Consider the following 25,042-nt stretch of genomic DNA (forward strand, 5'->3'; position numbering starts at 1 on the left):
CTCTTCGTTCTCTCTCATTTTCCTCATTCATCAACTCTTCAAAGTACTCTTTCCATCTTCCCATCACACCGCTGGCATCTGTCAACACTCTTCCATCCCTATCCTTTATTACCCTAACCTGCTGCACATCCTTCCCATCTCTATCTCTTTGCCTTGCCAACCTGTATAGATCATTCTCTCCCTCCTTACTGTCCAACCTAGCATACAAGTCATCGTAAGCCTCTTGTTTGGCCTCTGCCACTTCTACTTTCACCTTACGCTGTATTTCCCTGTACTCCTTTCTACTTTCTTCAGTCTTCTCAGTGTCCCACTTCTTCTTAGCTCACCTCTTTCTCTGTATCCACTTCTGCACCTCCTCATTCCACCACCAAGTCTCCTTATCTCCTTTCCTTCCAGATGACACACCAAGGACTGTCCTACCTGTCTGCCTGATTAAATTTGCTGTAGTTGTCCAGTCATCTGGGAGCACATCCTCACCACCCAGAGCCTTTCTCAACTCCTTTCTGAAAGCCATACAACACTCTTCCTTTTTCAACTTCCACCATTTCGTCCTTGGCTCTGCCCTTGGCCTCTTTGTCTTCCTCACCACCAGAGTCATCCTACACACAACCATCCTATGTTGTCTGGCTACAGTCTCACCTACCACTACTTTGCAGTCGCTGATCTCCTTCAAATTACACCGTCTACACAAGATGTAGTCTACCTGTGTACTTCTACCTCCACTCTTGTAGGTCACCCTATGTTCATGCCTCTTCTGGAAGAAAGTATTCACAACAGCCATTTCCATCCTTTTTGCAAAATCAACCACCAGCTGTCCTTCTGCGTTCCTCTCCTGGATACCAAACCTGCCCATCACCTCCTCATCTCCTCTGTTTCCTGCACCAACTTGTCCATTGAAGTCTGCACCAATGACAACTCTCTCACTTCTAGGGATGCTCTGCATCATTTCATAAAGTTCCAACCAAAAGTCCTCCTCCTCCTCCTCCTCCTCCAGGTCACATCCTACCTGGTGCATACCCACTAACAACGTTGATCATCACACCTTCGATTCCTAACTTCAGGCTCATGACCCTATCTGACACTCTTTTGACCTCCAGGACGTTCTTAACTAGGGGTGTGAATTGCCTAGTACCTGACGATTCGATTCGTATCACGATTCACAGGTCACGATTCGATTCGATACCGATTAATCCCGATACGAATGGTCACGATTCGATACCGATTAATCCCGATACGAATTTATAAGTCGATTGTTGCGATTTTTTTCCATTCAAATTTAGAAAATACTATCAGTAAATTTGTACATGTACACTGTAAGATTTGTATGAATATATTTATCTAAAACTTGAGACTTATAACCGTGAGCCACTGTACACAAACTTTTTGCAATCTGTTTCACATTTGAACAGCATTAAAATAAAAATATTAAGGCTTAATGTGCCGTTCATATAACATTCTTCCATGCTCAAGGTGTGAATCCTAAAAAAAAAAAAAAAAAAAAAAAAAAAAAAAAAAAAAAAAAAAAAAAAAAATCGATTCTGCCGATTATTGAATCGATTCGAGAATCGCGCGATGTAGTATCGCGATATATCGCCGAATCGATTTTTTTTTTTTTAACACCCCTATTCTTAACAAACTCCTCCTTCACGATAATTCCTACTCCATTTCTCTTCCTATTTAACCCATGATAAAATAATTTGAAACCAGCTCCTAAACTTCTAGCTTTGCTCCCTTTCCATCTGGTCTCCTGAACACACAGTATGTCCACCTTCCTCCTCTGCATCATGTCAACCAGCTCTCTACCTTTTCCTGTCATACTCCCAACATTCAAAGTCCCTACTCTAAGTCCTAGACTGTTCCTCTTCTCTTTCTTCCTACAAACACACCTTCCTCCTCTCCTTCTTCGACCAACAGTAGTCCAATTTCCACCGGCACCCTGTAGGTCAACAGCACCGATGGCGGTCGTTGTTAACCCGGGCCCCGACCGATCCGGTATCGAAGTCATATATTTGATTCGCATGTTTGTTTTGGCCAAAGTTTTACGTCGGATGCCCTTCCTGACACAACCCTCTGTATTTATCCGGGCTTGGGACCGGCACAAGAAGACACTGGCTTGTGCCCCCTCGTGGCTACATTCTTTCAGATATTTGTATTGTCTACTTTTCCTCCGACGTGGTGTATAAATTAAATAGAAAATGTGTGGGAAAAATCAGTTATTGTATGGGAAGGGAATTAATGTAGTAAATCATGATTCAAATATATATTGTTAGCAGTAACACCAACAAGTAGCAATAATAGACATTTTTCCAGCTCTCTACAAAATATTGGCTTGTTACATTTAATAAAATAAGATTCTACTGCCTCATCTGCTTAGAATTTTTCTTTGTTGCCTCATGAATTATTATATTATATCTCAGTGAATGTCTCGGCCTTGAATCATAATTATAGTAAATTACAGCAGTTTACAAACAAATCAGAATAACTGTCAGGTTCATCAATACTGACACTTATATAATAATTTTACACAGACACAAAAAGGAGAGAAAGACACCGTAATACCTTTTAACACGCTAGCGAGGAGAGCAGAGGAGAACTGTGCCATACAGTTCAAACCCATGCTTCTAAGACAGTCCCTCTGCCCCCTCTCTTTTTATTTGAATCATCTGGCACACAAAATGAAAATAGGGAGGGGAAGCGAAAGAGATACTGATTATCTTCTCCATCCAGGTTCTTCTTTGACGTTCGATCATGACTTTGCAGAAACTCAGCAAACATCACGTTTCATGCAAAGGCACTTTCGATTGCCAACGGATGCATAATTTCCAGATCTTCAAGAGCAGTTTTGCTCTCGCTAAAAACACTATATTTAATATGAATGATTATGAAAACTTAGCAAATGTATGATAAAACAATATAGTTAAATCAATCAAATCATCTTCTGCACATCACACTTGTTAGATAATTATTCTTAATTCAACAATTATTCTATCAATAACCAAAAGGCCAAAGGTCAACACACACGTCTCACTGTGTTCATGCTTCAGTAAACAGTTTTTATACTTCTTCAGTCCTCGGGACTGCCTACTTTCCATTGTCAAGCTGCTGTTTGGCTGGGTAACCAAGCATTGCATGAGCAACCAAATCATGACAAATGTCCATGTTTAGAGAACAGTGGAGCAAAAAATAAAGACCGCAATGAAGACATATGGCAGTGCACACATTTGTATCTGCCGTACAATAGTGAAAAAGTTAATCACTGTTAGTCAAATGTGGTGCTGTGGATTCTTTTGATAGAATGACAGGTGTGGTGGTGCACGTGCAGAGGATGGATGGATGGATGGATGGATGGATGGATGGATGGATGGATGGATGGATGGATGGATTGATTGCATAAAGAGCTTGTGTCTACTGGCCATAATCTTGCCATGCTCAAATTTGTTCACCCTGAGGTTGGAAATAAACAGGAAACAAATTTCTCTGACACTAACTGGACAGGATTATTGCATACTGTTGTGTGCAGGGATTTTACACAAAAAAAAAACAAAAAAAAACGATTTTTTTTTTTTAATGCTAAATTCTGACTTATTGCACAAATACATGCACCACAATATGGTCTACTGTGAGCTTAGTTTCAAAAGTGCAGATTTTGGTGGATGTGGCAAAGGCTGGCCTGATTCCAAGCGCTTCAGATCCTAAGTGAGTTGGGCGTGGCTCTCCTGTGCCACCTGCTTATGTCTACACTGTCTTTCATGTCTGCACCTGTATGGCGTTAGATTTGTGCCACAATTCCGTGCGTAACAAAATGTGTTTCGTACGTACAAAATGTGTTTCGTACGTACCAAAAATGTGTTTCGTACGTACAAAATGTGTTTCGTACGTACCAAAAATGTGTTTCGTACGTACAAAATGTGTTTCGTGCGTACAAAACAGTCCCCGCGCACGCTCTCCTCAACACGTACGAAACTTTGATTTACGCTTGCGATGCAAGGGTCGAGGCGTGATATTTGTGCCACAATTCTTAACCAATCAGGAGTCGGACAGGAAAGCAAATCCTGATTGGCTGTTTAATATCCAATCAGGCAGAACTTTGACAACGTGTCGTCACGCCGCGTTGCATCATGGGCGCTTCTTCGATTTTTTTTTTCTTTTTTTTTAAACAAGCACTCGGTCCTTTCCTGTTTGAATTTTTGTCTGTATTTCTGCTGATTTTTATTTACTTAATAGAAGTTTTGTTATGTTACGGGATGAATCAGCTCCTAACTGCTTTCCTGCTTAGCGGAAGAAGGAGGGAAAACAAGTTTTAGCGCTCATGGTGATGTTGGATGACGGCATAAAATAGAAGAAAAAAGAGAAGAGGCTAACCTGCTACTTACGTTTTCATTATGGTAAGTTACAAAATACTGTACTGTATTTAAGTCAGTAAATCCTATAGTTTTGTCCTCTTTTGATCGTGCTACTATCATTACAATCTTAAACAATGCATGCCATCATGAGTGGCGTTGTATAAGAAGTAGAAAAGAAAATGTTAGACCATCCATTTTTCTTTAGTAATTAGTGCCTGGTACCACTAAAGGTATATCGTGAATAATAGAAAACATTGAATACCTAAGAGCACTGTGTTTGGCAGTCCAATGCCATAGTTATTGACGTAAGAATTGAATTCATTTTGGTTACAAGACAACCATACACCATTATTAGCAGCTGTTGAAATAAACATGTTTGCCCAAAATAATTGTTTTACTAATGTGAGAAACATGGTTGATCTTGTCATTTTTCCATAACAACAGATAGACAATTAAAAATCTGAGCGCTAACCTTGGGTTTTGTTTTTATTACCAGGCAACAAAGGTGACAAAGGACCCAGAATGCACCTGATGACACCACAACAGAAGTGTCAAAAACACCACGAGAAGCAGAAGATGAAGAAGTGGAGTGGAAAAAATATTGATATCGCGCTATTGGCCCATGCAATATGCATATAACAGACATGCAATAAGTTTCATATGGAATTTTTTGCTTTTATCTGAATTTGACCAGTCAGCCACTTGCTAAAATGTGCACCACCATCCACTAGTTGAACATTATTGAAGTCATTACAATTAAATAACTCTGAATACATTTTACTGCATGAGAAATATAATTTGTTCATTAGATAATAAAATCATCATCAGTCATTTTTTTAGATCCATATTAAATATTGCAATATCTATTGCTATATTCAGCAAAATCGCGTATTGCATGATTTTCCAATTTTGTGCAGCCCTAATTCCTGACGTTTTTGAGCCAGCTGATGAGACCAATTTGACTTAGTCATTAAAATGTCTGTAGGAAGAGTCAGAACGTGAAGCTTGAGCTTGACAGCAGAGAAATCAAGAGCTCCTGAAGAATGACAACATTAACATTGGACTATCATAATTTGAAGTTCGAATAGTTGTAATGGCCTGTTTTGCAGCATACCAAATCAAACATTTTTAAAATATTTTTTCTCCTGTAAGTTGTCGACACTTTTACTGAACTTATTTAAATGTGTCTTGCAAACAGTATCATTGACAATTAGAAAAATAAAAAGTGTCACACACACTGTAAACAACCTGTAAAGAATAACCAAAATACTATTGCAGGTACAGTGCCAATGCAGTACATGACACATTTATGGTTTCAAGATTAAAGTGCGGAAGTGCACACACTGCACATTTGCCCATCATTGACCAAGAAGACCTCAGAGTACTGTACTCACGATGATGTATTGAGAATGCAAGACCCAAGAGGTTCCACAGATGAAAATATATTACACATTGTATTTGTAATTGACACTTAATGATGCATTATCGATCAACAAACAGCAAACTGTACATTTTGTTTTTAAATCAAATGAATCGTCCTCAGTTACAGTGCATCTTTGCAGTTTTTATTTCAAGTTTTACACACAGTAGGCATGGTAGACTGCTATTGTGGAGCCATCCATCGCCGTCCCATCCATCTCAGCTGTACTCTCTATCCTTAGACATCGTATTGATGACTGTGACCTGGATATAGAAACGATGCGCAATCTGGATTGGTTTACCTGGTAAATTGGAAACAAACAAAAGCTCAAGGTTATTAATTGTAAAACGTGAAACAATCATATCCATCCATCTTCATGTAGTTATGGGAAAACAATGTGACCATCCATGTTTCTACAGTTTCTTGTTCATGTTAAATGTCTAGTACAACTAAGGGTAACCACTTCATAACCTCTGCAGCTATAATGTGATGCTCTTTTGAGGGATAACAGTCAGAAGACCTTTGCAATAATCAAGTCTACTGGAAATAAAAGCATGAGTCAGGTTCTTCTGGTATGGAGCATGCAACCCTTCTGTCGAAGTCTTTTAGGTGGTAAAAGGCTGCTTTAGTGATTTGTTTGAGATGGCATTTATGTGCACAAGTATACAGGTAATGACAACAAAATTAACTCGTGAATTGAATTCAAGAGCTGATATCTCGTAATTTTCCACGATTTTCTAATCAATATCACTAACGTACTTAAAAATCAGTAACTATGGCATTGTGTTAACAGTGCTTTTGGACATTCCATGTTTTTTTCTGTCTGTTAGTTACACGATATACATTTGGTGGCACTAGGCACTAAAAATGCATAAGAAAATAAAGAAAGGGGGTGGCGATTTTTTTTTTTCTTCATCATAACTATGCACATCCATTGCCAATGTCGTGTATGTAACTATTACATACAATTTTGATTGTCTTGGAAGCCTGTGTGTGATAGTGGCCAAGTTAAAAGATGCTATTTTTATGCTACTTACCGTTATGAAAATGTTGAAAGTAGTCTTCAATTCGGAAGTTAGCGTCCCCCCCAACGGTCATCCAACGGTCCCATGAGGGCTAAAACTTGTCTTCCGCTAAGCAGGAAAGCAGTTGGGAGCAGCTTCACCCCGTAATATAACAAAACTTTTGTTAAGTAAATAAAAGTCAGCAGAAATGCAGATAAAATACAAACAGGAAAGCACCGAGTGCTAGTAAACAAAAAAAAAAAAAATCGAAGCGCCCATGATGCAACGCGGCGTGGCGACACGTTGTCAAAGTTCTGCCTGATTGGATATTAAACAGCCAATCAGGATTTGCTCTCCTGTCCGACTCCTGATTGGTTAAGAATTGTGGCACAAATATCACGCCTCGACCCTTGCATCGCAAGCGTAAATCAAAGTTTCGTACGTGTTGAGGAGATACGAAGCAAGCGTGCGCGAGGACTGTTTTGTACGCACGAAACACATTCTGTACGTACGAAACACATTTTTGGTACGTACGAAACACATTTTGTACGTACGAAACACATTTTGTTACGCACGGAATTGTGGCACAAATCTAACGCCATACACCTGCACCTGCTTTTTATGGTCTTCAGTTTCAATCAACCTTTATGCACAAAATGCCATTACAACAGGCATAATTAATTACATTATTCTCTGCCTCCCCACCTCGGCATACTCTGTTACCACTTCCCACACGACCGTCCTCCCACGGAGCCTGCCGTCTTGCAGTAGCTGCTCGACAGCGAGGTCGGGCGGCGGTGGACCTTCGTGAGAGAAAAGAGTGGAGGTCGGCTGGTGGTGAGACCAGCTGGTCCACGTACTCTCTCGCAAAGGTCCCCCGATGGTGCTGCCGAATGGCTTCCGCGAGCCGGTGTGCAGAAACCCACCAGTCCCCGCTCTCTCGTGAAGGTTCACTGCGGCCAGCAGTGCTGACCAGTTTCCGCTAGTCATATAATGAGTGTGGGGGGAGTGGTTCAAAATTGTGAGGGTGGAGTTTGCGTTGAGGTACTGATGTATAAAACCGAAAAAGGCGGGGTTAGTGACGTATAAAACTGATCTGCTGAAACAGCCTGTTTGAGAGTGCTGTTTGAGGTGTGTGGAGTCAGTCAGGGTGGGAGAATGCATATTATAAGCAAAAACCTAAAAAATTTGCAATTTTCTTTCCAGGTCTCCTTTAAAAAATACAGACATAAACTGTGGCAGCAATTACCTCCTTATTGCACTTCCATGAAAAACAAAGTCATATGCTAAAGTAGATGTAAGAAAAGGATATTCTAAACATTCTGATTATGAGGAAAAAAGACAAGCTTTGAAACGAAAACACAAGTTGCTACTCCTTATGTTCACTACTACTAATATGACTATACTACTATTAATAATAATAATAATTTGAATCAATTTTGTAATGGAAGCCAAACGATGCAGGCATTCAGATGGTTCCAAGGCCTTGTTTGCCAGCAATATAATCCCCTGGATTTCTTACAAAGGAATTCAATCTGGCAAACACAGTCAGATTGGCAATGAAAGTGGTGATAATGTTCTGTCCATTGAACTTCTCATCAAGCGGTCTCTTTCATTGTACTTATGATCTGCTTTCGGGGTAAATATAAAGACTTGAAAAAATAATTATTATATTAAACTTTTCTTCTCCCATCAATAAATCTAAAACAATGCTACTGCCAAAAATAGATGCATTTTTTTGTAGGTCACTGCCACTGAGAATGCTTATTGCAAACTCAACCATATTCTATATGAAGTCATTTTGTTTGTGACTCCATTGAAATCAATTGAAATGTTTATACTTATAAGCCTTCCAGATATCTTTAACTCTGCACTAACTCTGCGTCCTCAGTACTGGGATGCAGACGTGCTAACCACTCATCCACTGTGCAGCCCTAATACTAGTACCAATAATGTTAATAATAATAGTAATAATGGCCTTATTTTTGTGACCAGTGCAAGTCTAGCGCAAAGCATGGTCTAACTGTGGACATGGGAGTGGATTTTTTTCTTCTTTTTTGGGGGGAGGCGGGGGTGGGGGGGGGGTTACTTGACTAGCACAGTATTGATAGAGCCATTTTGGGATGGAACACAGTCAACTCCTGGCCAATGGAAGCGGCTCCCATCATCCCCTTTTTTAAAATCAGGTTGGTACATTCCTTAAGCTGAAATTGACTCGCTGGGGTGGCGATAAACTGCAAGACCACCCCTTGCCGATGATATAGTCAGCTGCACATGTGACATGAGTAATTGGAGACTGCTACAAAAATATTTTTATGGTGATAATGATCATAATTCATTTAATTAATTCATTTCTAAAATGGTTGCAAGGTATATTGTCCCATGTAGTTCTTATATTTCTGAATGAAATTCTATGACATTGACCACATGCACAAAAATAGTGGTCACACCAGATACTGATTGATTTTCTGACCCCATCGATGCAATAAAAATGCACATTTTAGAGTGTCCTTTTATTGTGGGCTATATGAGGCACAACTGGGTAATAATTATGCTGTGAAGTGGATATATTATTTCTGCGAAATAGTGACGGCTCAGCTGACTGAAACTGGTTTGTATTTCTTAGAAAAGTGGCATTAATATTCTTGTTCATTGTACAACTTGCTACTTGATGGTCATACTGCCTGATTTAAGATTAGTACAAATTGCTTTAAAGTCGGTGTGAACATGCAGGAATAATTATAGTCATACATGGGTTCCAACACTGTTTGAGAAATGAGAACCCATGATCATACTATATATAGCTAAGTCACCTCGTGCACTGATCTGAGAGTGAAAGCTTGACACAGAACCCATGCTTGCCTGGAATCAGTCATGCTACAAATTAGGGGTGTAAAAAAAAATCGATTCGGCGATATATCGCGATACTACATCGCGCGATTCTCGAATCGATTCAATAAAAAAAATCTTTTTTTTATTTTTATTTTTATTTATTTATTTATTTTTTATTATTATTATTATTTTTAAGAGCTCAGAATTGTTCATTCGGTAGTCTTACCGATTCAACGTCTTATCATCATTGCCTTTTTTTTTTTTTTTTTTTTTTTGTGTGTGTGTGTGTGAATCGATTTTTAAACTTCCATTTTTAATGGAAAAATATTCAATAAAACGTCTGACTTCGGGTTAGGATTCACACCTTGAGCATGGAAGAATGTTATATGAACGGAACATTAAGCCTTAATATTTTATTTTAATGCTGTTCAAACATGAAACAGATTACAACCTCTATAAGACTGAAATTTCAGATAAATAAATAATACATTTTCATATAAATCTTACACTCTACAAGCTTACTGATTAGTATTTTCTAAATTTGAATGAATAAAAATCGCAACAATCGAGTTATAAATTTGTATCGGGATTAATCGGTATCAAATCGAATCGTGACCTGTGAATCGTGATACGAATCGAATCGTCAGGTACTAGGCAATTCACACCCCTCGTACACATATTCAAAATGGTGCAGAATATGAGAACAGCAGAACACAGCCAAACTCATCAGCTCACAAAAAGTGGATGATTGTCCTGAATATGAAAAGATGCCGGAAAACACAGACAATGTGAGACAGAAAAGCAGTTTTGTTTTGTTTTTTAATAGAAAAACCTTCACTGGCAGACCTCTTATAACCCTTGAGCAGCCAATGTTCCCACAGACTGATCACTAATTTCAAAAGACTTTCGCACCCAAACATTAATGCCCAAATTTTCAACATGCCTCCAGGACTAAGCTTTTTCACACCACCCGACTTTTAATGACTTTGTCATTTATTTGAAGCTCATGAAGTTTGACCACACTAACCAGATAGCTGCCCTAGCTGCGGGCTAACTACTTAACACAAAGGCCCCACATAATACCAGTTTTGACAGGGGGGTGGCGACAATAATAATGTGTGCTGTGAGGGGTAGTCACATCATTGATGAGTTTAGCATAGAAGTGCAGTGACAGTAGCTCAGTCTGCAAGGACTCACCCTTTGGCAACTGAGGATATGGACTCCATTGGTGATGAAGGTCTAAGATGTACAGCATCCTGACTTCTCTTGAGGTGCCCTTGAGCCAGGCACCAATCCCCTACACATTCAGCTGCCACACAGCTATTTGTGTTACTGCTTAAATCCCCTGTGGTGTAATACACATGTGACTTAATACTGTGAAAATCGAGGCATGGATTTTAGAGAATATTTTCCGACTGCACGAAACTCTGAAAGTAGCTATCAAAATTAAAGAGGTTATAACATTGCATTTTCAGATGTCACTTTGTTATAAACTGTTGTATTATAAGCCATCAGAAGAGCCATTCTTCATAAGGCAATCATGGCTAAGTGCTGTTACCACTGGCAATTTATAAGCGTGTGGGCATGCATATGTTTTTGTGTATGTGCGTCAGACCCGGCTGCAGAAAAAATTTAGGGGGTTGGACACTTCTTCAACCTAAATGTTATTCAGGCTGAACAGTGGCGTTGTGAGTCGTGTCAACACCAAAAGTACTCAGAAATATTTTTTGTCACTTAAAAGCGACAGTTCATCATGAAATCTAAAAGACAAGTAAAAAACAATGGTGCAGTTCTGTGTGCATTTATTCAACTCAAAAGTTCATTCGCAACAACGCCATTTCTGCAGGAAACTATGTCCGAATGAATGACTCTGTGACCCCGCCCTTTTTTAATCTGTGAGTGGCGAGCAGTTGCCTTCCTTTGCCGGTTGGATTTAACGCCTTACGATACGGACAACATTTCATATCTCATTCATTGGTCTTTGACTCAGCATGAGACTTTGCATCATTTCAGTGTTTTATGGTGTCTGCTTGCTGCAATTTATTTTACTGACATTTATTTACTTACAAGTATTCACTTCCCTATTTCTTATTAATGTATTAATATTATGTTTATTTACTTGTATTCCTACTTGTGATATTTACTGTTATTACATTTCACTTGCCTCTGCTGCAAGAGTGATAATGATTCAAGAACGATATTATATGGCTTCAGTGAAAACTAAGCAAAACATCAATCTAAGGATCATGTGTAAAGTGCATTGTTTATTAGAACTTGGTGACAGTTAACATTAACAAGCTTGGCAATAAAAAACTGAATTCGTTCACATTGTACTGCAATGTGATAAGTCATTTTATCCTGCAACATTAGTTGTTTTTGTTGTTGTTTTTGTGTGCCTGCGTGTGTGTGTGTGTGTGTGTGGGTTTGTTTAACCGCATCACTGTGTGTGTTGTCCTACAATTAAACAACTTTCGTGTGGACTCTTGACTTAGTCTCTTGTTTTTCCTCTGTCTGCATTGATCCGTTGTTGTTTTCCCCGTCATGCTGCCGTTTGTTTGTTTGTTTGTTTGTTTTTCCCTGTTGTCCCGTCGTGTGGTGGCTCCCATTACAATACGTTGCTTTGCATTATTATTATTTTTTAATCCACAAAAAGGCAGCAGGAGACGCCGCTTGCGACATAAATAATGTGACGTGGGCGGTCAATCGGCCAGTGGGCGAGCACGCGCTGGCTAACCCGGAAGTAGATTTGTACGTCAAAGGACGTGTGTCTGACCCACTCCAATTGCCATTGGCTAGCTTTAGCTGTCAATAAAAGCCAAACTTGAAAGGAAGTATATGGTTGGTTGGCAAACATGCTTTACTTGAAGCCGAAGCAACGCAAGTTTACGTGACTAATAGGAAGAACAGACTGGCGAGGCCTCTCAAAACAGCTTCCAACCCAGGGCGGGCACAGCTGACTGCCAGGGCGGGCACGGCCCCCTAATGCCCGCCCATGCCGCCGGGTCCGATGTGCGTGTGCATACGTGCAGCGCTGACTGGTTGTTTTGAGATTGCATTTGCTACATTTTTTTAATCAATAATGATACTGTAAATACGGTACTTTAATTTATCCAAAAGGGGAAACAAATCACTTGTTTTATATTGTTTTCAAAAAAAAAAAAAAGGCAAGTGGTTAAAAGAAATATGATGATGCATCAAGTATATGCATCCATTATTCAGTATCAGTGCTGACTCAACTGGATATTCTGTCTGAAAATCTTTTGTTTGGTGAAGGCTGATGCATGATGGATCTTTCTGCAGCCATATGTTTAAGAGTTGGTCTTAAGTAAACATGAGTTACTTCTGCTGCAGGTGAAGCACAACACCACAGCACACCGCAGTTTCTTTCTGCCACCGTGCTTTCTCTCTTCTGCACAAGTTCGGGACTGGGGCTGACTGAGGTGAGAACAATCAGTTCTCACATCTCATGGGTCATGTGACACGGGCAGAGTTGTGGAAAAATGGAAATGGGCAATCTGCAAGTCACATGGAATGATACACATGGAGTTATCTATGTTGTTTTTCATATATACTTGTCAACATCTGAATAAATATAAAAATTGCAATTCCAGTGAAGTTGGAACATTGTATAAAATGAAAAAAAACAAAAAAAACTTCAACCTAGATTCAATTTAATACACTAAATAGACAAAATGCTTACATGTTGAAATGGATAAATTATTTATTTTATTTTATTTTTGCAAATATTCACTCATTTTGAATGTAATGCTTGTACACGACATTCCAAAAAAGCGAGGACAAGGGACATGTTTACCACCGTATGAAACCACCTTTCCTTTTAACAACATTCAGTGAGCATTTGGCAACCATGGACACTAATTGTGGAAGCTTTGTAGGTGGAATGATTTCCCATTCTTGCTTGATGTACCATTTCTGTTTCTCAACAGTCGGGGGTCCCTGTTTTCATATTTTGTGCTTCATAATGTGCCACATATTTTCAGTGGGAGAAAGATCTGGACTGTTGGCAGGCCAGTCTAGTACTCACACTCTTTTAGTTCAAAGCCACACTGTTGAAACACGTGCAGAATGCGGCTTGGCATTGTCTAACTCAAATCAGCAGAGACATCCTTGGAGAATGACATTGCTTGGATGGCAGCACATAGTATGTACATTTCAACACTAAAAGTGTCTTCACAGGTGTCAAGTCAAGTCACCTTTATTTATATAGCGCTTTCCAACAGCTTTAGCTGTCACAAAGCGTGTAAATTACCCAGACTGATAACAATACGGACAATTCATGACATTCATGATTTCCAAAAGCAATTGAAAAATGTGGTCTCATCAGACCACAGCCCACTTCCACTTCATGTCAGTCCATCTCAAATGAGGTCACGTGTTTCAGAGTGCTGTCTTTCTTTCTTGCAGGGATTTCTCCAGATTCGCAGAATGTTTTGATTTATGTACTGTAGGTGATGAAATTGTGAAATTCCTTGCATTTATTTGTACATTGAAACCGTTGGTCTTAAATGGTTGAACTCACGCATTTGTGGCCCTATCCTTGGCCGTGAACAACTGATCTTTTTTTCCCCCTTTGTTTAACCAAATCATGACACATGTGTGTTTTTCTAGTCTTTTGTTGCCCCTATCTCAGTTGTTTGTGAGGCGTCAAATTCAAAATTAGGAATATTTGGGAAAAACAAAGACAATGTTCAACAGTTTCAACATTAAATATCATTTCTTCGATTGAATATAGGTTGATAAAGAAAGCAAATCATTACATTCTGTTTTTATATACATTTTACACAACACCCCAACTTCATTCGGGTTTAGGTTTATACAGGGTCAGGCAAAATGATCTGACACATTTGTAGGTTTAATAAAAGACAAATAAAGTCACGAAACAAAAAAGTGTTTTTATTTTCGAAAAGTACGTATAATGTTTTTTTTTTTGTTTTTTTGTTTTTTTCCATATAATGACTTTTTGTTCTGTTTCAGTATAGTGCCATTATTTTTAGTTTCTTTTTCAGATGATGCCATGAATTGGACTGGTGAACATCGCGCTTTCATTGTGGAAACGTTTATCAAAACAAACGAATATTTAACTGCAACACAACGAGCGTTCCGTTTGCACTTCAAACTTGGTAGACATGATCCCGTACCAGCTCGTAACACGATCTTGTTATGGGTTACCAGCTTCAGAGCTACTGGATCTGCATTGAAACGAAAACGAGTGTGTAGACAATAACGGATCCCAATTGACTGATTCAATTTTCAAAACCTAATGAAACAGAATGGCATTACATGTACGTTTCGAAAATGAAAACACTTCTTGTTTCTTTACTTTATTTGTCTTTTATTTAACCTACAAATGTGCACACACAGAGGGCAAAACGGAAAAGGGAAGGGCAGGGCTCATTGAGAAGAGGCAGGAGCCCAAACAGAAGGAGACTCTCCACACTTACCTGAATATTTGATTGGTCGTTACATCTGCGGCATTGCAGCGCTGCTCATCAGCAATTGAAATTCTGAACCACAGCAAAACTGTTTGCTAATGCTCGGCCACTCCATGGTCAATATGAAGGTCTAACATAAAAAAATACTCTCCAAAGAATAATAATGTCGTTCATCCTCATGATTCACATGAACATCCCATTTCATCGTCTCTTGTTGTTGCTTCCAAATAACTGTCATCATCTGCATTTTGTTCATCATTTGGTTTTTAGTTTGACATTGGCACAGATCATTTCAATTTCCTAAGTTGTGATTAAGTTTTGATTTATTTCCCTGCTTCCTGTTCATGTTCTGCTCAGTTCAGTCTGTCAGGGGTAGGGTCCTGTATTCTGTGGACGTTCCTGTGTTATAGTTTGCTTCTTTTTTTTTTCTTTTTAAATATTACCTCTGCATTTCTGCTTTTCCTTGCCTGCTCTTGTATTTGGCTCCAACTGTCTTTTTTTTTTTTGCCTTCTCTCCACCACCAACTTTACTACCTGAGACACAGTGTACTGAGCAGACAGGGAAAGGCATGAACACAAAACAGAGAAAACAACCCAAAACTAAACCACAATATAGGAAATTGACACATCCTAACAAGAGCTATAAAAATGATGTCCAATCCAATATGTGTGTCCTTTTCAGTTCTTTATCTGGGAATTATACCGGAAAGATTGGAAAAAAGCGATGTTTATCTTTATCGGATTTTGTTGGCAGCTGCCAAGAAGGCTATCACAAAACACTGGATGCAGAAAACCTGTCCCAGTGTGGACCTTTTTATTAATATTGTAAAACAGATACATGTCTTAGAGCAGATGACATATACCATTCGTCTTCAAAAAGATCTGGGTGAAAGACGATGGCAGAAATGGTATGCATACCTGAGTAATGCTGCAGATTGTCTGTAAGGATGTGTCATTTGAGGTATTTTATTTTTGGTTTAGGCATTTTTTTGTATTTTTGTTTGGTAACATCTCGGACCTCTTCTTCCTTTTTTTTTTTTTTTTTTTTTTTTTTTTTGTGTTATTTTTGTATTTGGTAATCTCTTGCAATGTTGATTGTTCTTTGCAAGTCTGCTTGTTCATTTGTGTGATTTTCATTTTGTATGCTGAAAAATGGTAAAATAAAAAGTAAAAAAAAAAAAAATGATGTCCAATCCATTTCATGTTCTACTAATAATAAAACAAATAGTTTCATTAGTGCAAATAAAGAGCAACACAAAACGAGTGAAAACAATATACAGTACTGTATATATTCCCCGCCAGTAAACAACAAAGGGAAACTGTCAACTTTTTCGATTTTCACAGTTGCAATAACTGTGACGTTGGCTTTCACATGACGCAACCTTCTGCAAAGGCTAGCACATGAATTGTCTCAGATAAGCAAGAGCAATGACAGAACCGTTTAAGTAGGCAAACTAAATAAAGAATGAGGGTAAACTAAATTTAAAAAAAGAAAAGAAAAGAAAAGAAGGTAAACTAAATAATGGAAGTTACTTGACTGAATGAAGGTCAGACAAAGGATAGATAAGAGGACCAACGAAAACAACATTCAATATTCACAGTAGATACTGAGGGGAGAACACAAGTGCAGACAGGGAGTTGCTTGGCCTAGGATACAAAGGGAACATGGCAGATGAAGACTGATTAACAGACAAGAGAGGGAACATGGGATATTAAAAAAAAACATGAAAGTGAGTCTAAAACAAAACTAATTGATAGTCTAGGGAGACTAGATAACAATAATGCCAAAAAAAATAAAAAAATCAGAAGGGGTATGAGTGTATTAAAATGCAGCAACATCTAAGTTGCCATTTTTTGGACCATATTTGATTATACAGAAGTAAATGATACTGCTTCAGGTATGGTATTAGACTCATTTTATTAAATTTTTTTAAGTAAAGGTTTCTATTAATTCTGGTGAGTTTGGTGTGTAAGGTTTGAGTAAAGCTTCCTTGAGGACCAGGAGAATGAAGCAAATGCTGCATCTGCAGTAATTATTGGAGTGGCGTGGTTCACTGGGAAAACTAACTATCCATAAAGAGCCATTAAGAAAGATGACATTTATATATCAGTTCATATGAGTAACATATTGCACTTGCATCAGCAGATTTATTTATTGTGATGGCTCATCCATCAGATGCGTTACTAGCAGCGAAAATCCCAACATTATTAATGTAGGGCATCTTAAAAACAACAACATATGTTGAATAGATCAATGGGCCGCAGCTCAAGAGTGCCATCTAGTGGGCCGCAAAGTAATTCTACTTTTGTAACTGTGGGCCGCAACGGCTGCAGGCAGCTTTCAATTGAGGCTTTCTCACATGTAGAAAGGGTATTTTTAAAACCGAATATTTCCTCCCCTCCTCATGCAGAAAAAAAATGTCCACATTCCCTCGAACCTTGCCAACAAGCTGAATTTTCACTGTATTTGTTCACAAATACTACGAGACTCCATCTTGTACTGCTGATCTATGGGGAGAGATTTGTCTCAAAAATATTTACACAAATAAATTTGTGATTTTCACATGTTTTTGAGATCCACAAATATTTTCGCGATTTTCACACGTTTTTCAGATCCACAAACATATTTGTGATTTTCACGTTTTTTTTTAGATCCACAAACATTTTCTTGATTTTCACGTGTTTTTCAGATGCACAAATATATCCGCGATTTTATTTTAAATTTTAGCTGCTTTTCCACCCACAAGTCCAGGAACTTTGAGTTCTGGGTAAAGAGAGTTCTTGGTTGTAAAAGTTCAGCAGGGAATTTAAAATTGTGTTTTCACAACGTCATCCAGTTCTCTGTAATTAATTCAAATGAGTTTGATTGAGTCCAGCCAATGTAAAAACAACGCCCCCAAATTTGACCAATCAGCCTTGGTCATTGCAGCACACCCCCTCAAATTTCCTGCCTGGCTCAGCAAGACCCTGCTGCCGAGATAGTACTTGGATGCCCCCTGGGGAATTTAATTACCCTGGTAATTGTTGTTGATGGAAAAACACTCAAACGGAATTTTACTAGGGTAAACTGAAAAGTTCTCCAAAAGTTCCGGCTGTGGAAAAACGCTTTTTGGTGTGCATTTTCCATGACTTTTGCTTGCGAGTTGTCGAAAGTACATTTGTGGATCGTTGCGCACGCGCATTTATTTTTGAGACAAACATCACGCTGTTTTCGAGTTTTTCACACACACAAGCCCTCAGATATTCACGCGTCTCAGGCATGTTCCTCCTCCGTCCACGGGGAGGCACTGTTGCTGTCTCAATTGCCATTTCACTTTTAAAATTGGACACTGAATAACAGAAATCGAGTCCTTCCTTTATGTGTTTATTTTACACAAGTCGCGAAATAAAATGTGACCTTAGTTTGTTTCTCTTGAGCTTGTTTTGCCTTAACTTCTTCTTCTGCTGTTAAATTTTCTTCTTCTATGCCACTAAGCATAGCTAAGCAGAAGATCTGATCTGTATATATTACTGGATAGCCACTAGACCAAGACTATACATTTACAATATCAAAATTGGAGAACATTTGAGACAGTACTTCGTAGAAAGAGGATGTTTTATTATGTTTTAACAATATGACTTCAGACACGCGCGCGCGCACACGCATGCACACCCCCCCACACACACACCACAGACTTACTGTAAAGTATAACAATGCAGATTCACTGGAAATGTAATTGGGTCAAAAGTAAAATGTTCATCTTTAAATTTTATTTTAGAAGTTACTGAGTTAATTACTTTAAATTTCAACAAGAATCTTTTTTTTTTTTTTTTTTTTTTTTATGTATCATTTTTCTGCGATTGGCTGGCAACCAGTTCAGGGTGTACCCCGCCTAGCCTACTGCCCAAAGCCAGCTGGGATAGGCCCCAGCACCCCCATAACCCTTGTGAGGAGCAAGCGGTTAACAAAACGAGACTTTTGACACTGCGAGGCTGCCATATCACCGCTCCCAAGAAACATTTCTCGGCATACAATCCTATACATTTGTAACCAGGTGAAAAAGAGGTAACTCTTAAGAAACCACACCAAAAAACCCATTGTTAAATTTTTGTGTCAATGGGTGGTGCTAGTTCCCCATTTATTTTTTTAGTTTACGTCAGGCATGTTGTTGGACAGATTCTGTCCCCACTCCTCCTTGTCCCTCACCTAGTCCTGTTTTTTTATAGTCATGTTCCCTTGGTTTCGGTATCTTTGTGTCTTCGTATCCTTGTATGGAGAGAAATTTGTGTCTTTATTTTCAATCAAACAAAAAAGGAATTTGCAATCAAAAAAAATTTTCAATCAAACAAAAAGGGGATTTGCAACCTCAAATAAATTTAAATCAAACAAAAAAGGGTTTCATATAAAATAAAAATTTGCAAACAAAAAAACAACATTTCAAACATGGATTTGTATTTTAATAAAATCTTTTGCAAGCATTTTTTTCGTTTTGTTTGCAAATCTGTTTTTTGGTTGCGAATCTGTTTTTTGGTTGCGGATCTGTTTTTTGGTTGCGGATCTGTTTTTTTGATTGAAACCTGTTTTTTGGTTGCGAATCTTTTTCTGTGTTGTGTGGGCGGGGTCCTCCGTTCAACCGATGATAGAAGCCTTGTCATTGGTCAGCTTGGAAGCCGCTGCGACAACTTTCATTGGTCAGATAGGAATGGGGGTGTGACAATGTTCGTCTGACTATTTCCTGGTTCATTTTGTCCAGTCGCCGCCAGCATCGAGGTAAATATGACACCCCCCCACTTCTAGTTTTCCGTTTTGTTTATCTGACATTTATCTAAAAGCAACCCTTGATCTATCGTTTATCCGGTGATTTGTTCTAACCATTACAATTAACGTAATCACTCACTCAGCATTGCTTAGCCATGTTAGCTAGCTAGGTAACTGATGGTCCGATACATGAGTCAGTCATGAAGCTATGTTGTTGGCAGTCAAAACACAAATATACGGCTAATTTGGGATAGCTGTTAGGATGAAGTTTTGTTTTGTTTTTTATACTCATAAAGAAACCTTTGCATTTGTTTCACATACAGGCAGGGCTGGGAATCGAATTTATTTACACTAGCTGCTTCCCCTAAATCTTGGATGTTTGAAGTAGAGATTAAATTCGTGATAATTCTGTGATTATTATTTATTGGTCCTGGTTGTTTACTGTATGAGTCAGATTGAAACAGAAGGGGAATCTGAGTTGTAGGTGTACTTTTGCAATTACACTGACTAGATTTTTTCTTTTAGAGTGCGAGCAGACCAAGGAGTAGAAAATGTAGACATAGCGAGATGCATGTTTACTGTAAGAGGAGCAGGCCAGGGCAGTTTTATTGCTGGTAAAAGCGTACATAACCAGAGGTTATGTACATAACTGGTTGAACATTTTAGAAATGTTATAATGCATATTACTGAATATTAGTATAAATTATAAACTGAAAATTCATACTTTGATAAAATGATTACAGCCATATTTGTTGCTCTATGCTTTCTACTTGGATGCATAAACTTGTAAACAGTATTGAAAAGATCCTCTCCCTTCTTTGTAATCGTAGGGTGGAACGTCTATGGAGAGACCGTTGGAGTGTAACATGCAATTATTATAGTGTACCTCACGGATTGGAGGAAGAGGGCTTCCTTGACCTGTCAAATGCTGTTCACCTCTACTGTGTTCACTATATCTTCATACCACGACTCGATCCGATTTGATCCTTTTCACAGAGAGCTGGAACTACCACCCGGTGCGCACTGAGGGAAATCTGATCCAAATCAGCTATGGATGATTGGGATGCTGCAAGCATCAGTTGCAGAGCCAGACCTGGTGCAGGAATGAATGAAGTCGGTGAAGTAATTGCTAGAAAGGTTCAGATGAAGAATCTAATCTACTTTTGTATGTAAAGGTTTCTTGTAATTGAATTCAAAACATCTTCCCAGTATTGGTTATTGGTTAAAGCAGTAATTTCAAACCTTTGAAGTACAGTTGTGCGCTGAAGTTTACATACCCATATGGTATATACCGAATGTTAACTTCTGAGCACAACTGTATGCACTTACTGTGAGGGAAAAAACTTTATATGAGTAAAAGTTCTTGGAGTTACTGTAGCTTTCATAAATGTATTTGATATTACAGATCCAGCAAGCTGAAGAGACACTACCCTTGGACCATCACGGTGAACACGGGATCGTTATACCTGACATCCACTGTCGTTTACCTGAGGAAAGACTTGTTGCTTTACGGCAAATCAATCCAAACAAGGAGTCCTTGAGTTTTGGTCGCGTCATTTATTTGCAGACTCTCAATGTTGCTTCTAGTGCTAGTGTCTCGCGGCCCAAAGGGTCATTTAAATTTATGTAAAAAATGAAAATAAATTCCTGTGTAAAACAGTTTGACTTTTATTTCATAAAAAAAAAGCATGCATATGAACTAACAACCAGTCAATTATTCAGCATTTTATAGATTTTATACAGACATTTTTCTCAAGAAATGATTGGCCTGCCAACAAGAAATCAAGAAAGCTCAGAAAATGAACTGTTAAACTTAAAACAAACATTTTGGTAGGAACAGCCTGTAATTACTAAAAAAAAATGAAATGGATGTGATTTTTTTTTTTTTTTGCCCTTTCAATTACACTGTGTCAAATCTGGCATCAAAGGTGATAGCAGTCAGTAGATGTGATTTAAAGGAATGGTAATCACTCATATGAGCAGTTGGAAATGTAATGGTGTTTGTGCAGGGGGTAACATAATGTGTGACCTGGCATTTGTACCTCACAATTGTGGTCAAAGTTTATTGATATTTTAAATTGCTCTCTGTCTGACATAAGCAGGTGCTTGTGGCCCTGCTCAGTTATCCACAGCATCACCTCATGAAGAGAGGTGACCAACCACCAACTTCATCTTCTGCATCTAAAAAGTAAAGAAAAGTGTGCTTGAATTAAGTACCAAACATGTAAAAAAAAAAATAATTCTGACAAAGTTATGTTTGACACATGTTTTGAACATTATTGAAACAGGAAAACTACAATGAAACAATCACAGGAACTAAATGTATTTATATTACGTAATCTGTCACTTCCTCTGTATTTCAAACACCCAAGACATAATAAATGTAGCAGAGGCTACTTATTTCAATGACCAGAACTTCTCATAAGTGATTAATAATTAGCATTTTATTAATGTAATGATGTAATGTAATAAAATAATCATGAATAAGCATAATAACAGCTATCTCAGCAGGCCGTTTATTTGGGCCGTTTCTCGTACCAACAAAACATCACGATTCATGACTAGACTAACTAAAATCAAACGGTTACGTGGCCTGGATCCTAGTAGTAGCAGTGTCACCGCTTTGACGGTGCATGAGTTCCCCCTCTTTTTCAACCTGACTCGTACAGTAAACAACCAGGACCAATAAATAATAATCACAGAATTATCACGAATTTAATCCAAGATTTAGGGGAAGCAGCTAGTGTAAATAAATTCGATTCCCAGCCCTGCCTGTATGTGAAACAAATGCAAAGGTTTCTTTATGAGTATAAAAAAAAAAAAAAAAAAAAAACTTCATCCTAACAGCTATCCCAAATTAGCCGTATATTTGTGTTTTGACTGCCAACAACATAGCTTCATGACTGACTCATGTATCGGACCATCAGTTACCTAGCTAGCTAACATGGCTAAGCAATGCTGAGTGAGTGATTACGTTAATTGTAATGGTTAGAACAAATCACCGGATAAACGATAGATCAAGGGTTGCTTTTAGATAAATGTCAGAATGTCAAACTAGAAGTGGGGGGGGGGGGGGGGGGGGTGTCATATTTACCTCGATGCTGGCGGCGACTGGACAAAATGAACCAGGAAATAGTCAGACGAACATTGTCACACCCCCATTCCTATCTGACCAATGAAAGTTGTCGCAGCGGCTTCCAAGCTGACCAATGACAAGGCTTCTATCATCGGTTGAACGGAGGACCCCGCCCACACAACACAGAAAAAGATTCGCAACCAAAAAACAGGTTTCAATCAAAAAACAGATCCGCAACCAAAAAACAGATTCGCAAACAAAACGAAAAAAATACTTGCAAAAGATTTGATTAAAATACAAATCCATGTTTGAAATGTTTTTTTTTGTTTGCAAATTTTTGTTTTATATGAAAACCCTTTTTTGTTTGATTAAAATTTATTTGAGGTTGCAAATCCCCTTTTTGTTTGATTGAAATTTTTTTTTGATTGCAAATCCCCTTTTTGTTTGATTGAATTTTTTTATTTATTGCAAATTCCTTTTTTGTTTGATTGAAAATAAAGACACAAATTTCTCTCCATATCCCTGGTGCTCCCCACTCCCTATTGCGGCAGGCTGACATGCCCCCTGTTCATGCTCACCGGCGGCAGCAGGCTCTGGCTCCTGATCCACAACCAGCCGAGTCGAACCCAGCCACAGCCATCCTCAATAAGGCCACGCCCCGGATCCTCGTTTGCTGCAGCCCTAACATGAACTAACGTTAACCACCAAATAGTTTTAACCTTGATTTAATCCTTATTTTATTGTTTCAATGCGCAACATAATTTGTTAACGTTCTTGTTCCCTGCTTGCTTGCCTTGTAACACTCACTCACTCTACTCACAAATTGATTTTGAATAAAATATTTGATTGGGGCGGCACGGTGCATGAGTGGTTAGCACGTTCGCCTCCCAGTTCTGAGGACTCGGGTTCGGCCTTCCTGGGTGGAGTTTGCATGTTCTCCCTGTCCCTGTGTGGGTCTTCTCCGGGTACTCCGGTCTCCTCCCACATTCCAAAGACATGCATGGCAGGTTAAATGGGTGCTCCAAATTGTCCCTAGGTGTGATTGCGTCCATGGATGGTTGTTCGTCTCTGTGTGCCCTGCGATTGGCTGGCAACCAGTCCAGGGTGTCCCCCGCCTACTGCCCAGAGCCAGCTGAGATAGTCTCCAGCGACCCTTGTGAGGAATAAGCGGTCAAGAAAATGGATGGATGGATGGATGGATATTTGATTGGCTAAGTTGCTTTTCTTGTACTTCAATAACAACCAGAAAAGACTACCGTGAATCCCCAAAAGTTGCAAGTATTCACCAAATGTTCTAATAATGCATGATGCATGCAATGAATCATGACGCCATCATAGACAGGTTTGTAGATTAGGTCCGCTAACTCCTGTTGGTCGTGGTGTTGAAGACGCAGTCTCTGATCTAAGTCTTAAGACTTAGTACAATCTAGTTAAAGCATTTTTTTCAAATCAGTCTCAGCGACCTTGCAGGTTGAGGCGCTTGCTATAAATGGGTAGCCAGCCACACTGTCTTGTCTAACACAGAGTGGGAGTATGTTTGCCTGGGGCGAGGTCGCCTTTAGGTCATGTATCCACTCGGAGGACAACATACTCTATTTCTATAGGCACAAACAAACAAGCAATATTTCCAATGTTCTGCAACAGTAGTTTAAAAAAAAAATGATCGGCATCATGCTACATATGTATATACAGCATATTTCGGTGCACAGGTTATTTTCTAACAACTATGTGTGTGGGCAAAATAATAATTGCAATGCAAGCTCTTGAGAGTAATTAGCAAATTAACTTCAAAAAGGGTCAATGCTCTTAGCACATCTTCAAACTTGAGCCGATGAAAAAACACACCTCACGAGTTTAACCTCTCAAGTCCCAAATCTTGTAATCACAGCTTGCTGCAGGGATGAACAGCTTTGATTGCAGAGGTCAGAAGGAAATTGTGTCCACCTCCTATTATTGACTGGAAGCTATTTGAACTCCCTCGGTCACCGCTACGGTTTAATGTGTCATTGTCTTCTCCGTGACCTTTTGATCTTTGCAGTGCGATTTCCTGTAGACACGTTCATCCGCTTCCGTCCCCCGAGAAGGGCTCTGCATTCATATAATAACCAGTGACCTCGGGTCGCATGGGCAGGGAGATGACGGTTGTCGAAATGTACAAATGAAGGGAAAGGAGCCT

General features: G+C 38.9%; 1 long non-coding RNA gene across 2 annotated transcripts; it reads left to right on the forward strand.

Moving 5' to 3' along the window:
• Nucleotides 1–19,652: 19,652 nt before the first annotated feature.
• On the forward strand, nucleotides 19,653–21,949 carry LOC144030071 (uncharacterized). Of its 2 annotated transcripts, none has more exons than XR_013287185.1 (3): nucleotides 19,653–19,802; nucleotides 20,621–20,903; nucleotides 21,196–21,949. It is a non-coding gene; the product is annotated as an uncharacterized LOC144030071 (long non-coding RNA). The 2 variants fall into 2 exon arrangements; XR_013287188.1 differs by having other exon boundaries at nucleotides 19,659–19,802; nucleotides 20,787–20,903.
• Nucleotides 21,950–25,042: the final 3,093 nt, after the last annotated feature.

The sequence above is a fragment of the Festucalex cinctus genome, chromosome 1 (assembly GCF_051991245.1).
Source record: "Festucalex cinctus isolate MCC-2025b chromosome 1, RoL_Fcin_1.0, whole genome shotgun sequence".
Lineage (NCBI taxonomy): Eukaryota > Metazoa > Chordata > Actinopteri > Syngnathiformes > Syngnathidae > Festucalex > Festucalex cinctus.